This window comes from Musa acuminata, unplaced genomic scaffold (genome assembly GCF_036884655.1).
Source record: "Musa acuminata AAA Group cultivar baxijiao unplaced genomic scaffold, Cavendish_Baxijiao_AAA HiC_scaffold_1151, whole genome shotgun sequence".
In the NCBI taxonomy this organism is placed as follows: Eukaryota; Viridiplantae; Streptophyta; class Magnoliopsida; order Zingiberales; family Musaceae; genus Musa; species Musa acuminata.
In genome coordinates, this window is record NW_027021363.1 from 240,001 (window position 1) to 242,500 (window position 2,500).

Sequence of the window (2,500 nt, forward strand, 5' to 3'; positions counted from 1 at the left end):
GGCACAGGGCTGGATGGGGCTTTCGTATAGCAGGGACGGTGCTGCCTCTCGCTTCGCTCGCTGTCCGCCGCTCGCCGCTCGCTCGTGCAGCCAAAAATGGCCAGTTTTGGCCCGTTTTTGGGCCGTTTTGGCCAGTTTTTGGCCTGTTCTTGCATTGCGCGGTGACCGTCGAGAGCGGAGCAAAACGTCAGCCATCTCAGCACCCTGGAACCCCCCGGGTGGCACAGGGCTGGATGGGGCTTTCGTATAGCAGGGACGGTGCTGCCTCTCGCTTCGCTCGCTGTCCGCCGCTCGCCGCTCGCTCGTGCAGCCAAAAATGGCCAGTTTTGGCCCGTTTTTGGGCCGTTTTGGCCAGTTTTTGGCCTGTTCTTGCATTGCGCGGTGACCGTCGAGAGCGGAGCAAAACGTCAGCCATCTCAGCACCCTGGAACCCCCCGGGTGGCACAGGGCTGGATGGGGCTTTCGTATAGCAGGGACGGTGCTGCCTCTCGCTTCGCTCGCTGTCCGCCGCTCGCCGCTCGCTCGTGCAGCCAAAAATGGCCAGTTTTGGCCCGTTTTTGGGCCGTTTTGGCCAGTTTTTGGCCTGTTCTTGCATTGCGCGGTGACCGTCGAGAGCGGAGCAAAACGTCAGCCATCTCAGCACCCTGGAACCCCCCGGGTGGCACAGGGCTGGATGGGGCTTTCGTATAGCAGGGACGGTGCTGCCTCTCGCTTCGCTCGCTGTCCGCCGCTCGCCGCTCGCTCGTGCAGCCAAAAATGGCCAGTTTTGGCCCGTTTTTGGGCCGTTTTGGCCAGTTTTTGGCCTGTTCTTGCATTGCGCGGTGACCGTCGAGAGCGGAGCAAAACGTCAGCCATCTCAGCACCCTGGAACCCCCCGGGTGGCACAGGGCTGGATGGGGCTTTCGTATAGCAGGGACGGTGCTGCCTCTCGCTTCGCTCGCTGTCCGCCGCTCGCCGCTCGCTCGCGCAGCCAAAAATGGCCAGTTTTGGCCCGTTTTTGGGCCGTTTTGGCCAGTTTTTGGCCTGTTCTTGCATTGCGCGGTGACCGTCGAGAGCGGAGCAAAACGTCAGCCATCTCAGCACCCTGGAACCCCCCGGGTGGCACAGGGCTGGATGGGGCTTTCGTATAGCAGGGACGGTGCTGCCTCTCGCTTCGCTCGCTGTCCGCCGCTCGCCGCTCGCGCAGCCAAAAATGGCCAGTTTTGGCCCGTTTTTGGGCCGTTTTGGCCAGTTTTTGGCCTGTTCTTGCATTGCGCGGTGACCGTCGAGAGCGGAGCAAAACGTCAGCCATCTCAGCACCCTGGAACCCCCCGGGTGGCACAGGGCTGGATGGGGCTTTCGTATAGCAGGGACGGTGCTGCCTCTCGCTTCGCTCGCTGTTCGCCGCTCGCCGCTCGCTCGCGCAGCCAAAAATGGCCAGTTTTGGCCCGTTTTTGGGCTGTTTTGGCCAGTTTTTGGCCTGTTCTTGCGTGGTGCGGTGACCGTCGTGAGCGGAGCAAAACGTCAGCCATCTCAGCACCCTGGAACCCCCCGGGTGGCACAGGGCTGGATGGGGCTTTCGTATAGCAGGGACGGTGCTGCCTCTCGCTTCGCTCGCTGTTCGCCGCTCGCCGCTCGCTCGCGCAGCCAAAAATGGCCAGTTTTGGCCCGTTTTTGGGCTGTTTTGGCCTGTTTTTGGGCTGTTCTTGTGTGGCGCGGTGACCGTCGTGAGCGGAGCAAAATGTCAGCCATCTCAGCACCCTGGAACCCCCCGGGTGGCACAGGGCTGGATGGGGCTTTCGTATAGCAGGGACGGTGCTGCCTCGCGCTTCGCTCGCTGTTCGCCGCTCTCCGCTCGCTCGCGCAGCAAAAAATGGCCAGTTTTGGCCCGTTTTTGGGCTGTTTTGGCCAGTTTTTGGCCTGTTCTTGCGTGCCGCGGCGACCGTCGTGAGCGGAGCAAAACGTCAGCCATCTCAGCACCCTGGAACCCCCCGGGTGGCACAGGGCTGGATGGGGCTTTCGTATAGCAGGGACGGTGCTGCCTCTCGCTTCGCTCGCTGTCCGCCGCTCGCTGCTCGCTCGCGCAGCCAAAAATGGCCAGTTTTGGCCCGTTTTTGGGCTGTTTTGGCCTGTTTTTGGGCTGTTCTTGTGTGCCGCGGCGACCGTCGTGAGCGGAGCAAAATGTCAGCCATCTCAGCACCCTGGAACCCCCCGGGTGGCACAGGGCTGGATGGGGCTTTCGTATAGCAGGGACGGTGCTGCCTCTCGCTTCGCTCGCTGTCCGCCGCTCGCCGCTCGCTCGCGCAGCCAAAAATGGCCAGTTTTGGCCCGTTTTTGGGCCGTTTTGGCCAGTTTTTGGCCTGTTCTTGCGTTGCGCGGTGACCGTCGAGAGCGGAGCAAAACGTCAGCCATCTCAGCACCCTGGAACCCCCCGGGTGGCACAGGGCTGGATGGGGCTTTCGTATAGCAGGGACGGTGCTGCCTCTCGCTTCGCTCGCTGTCCGCCGCTCGCCGCTCGCTC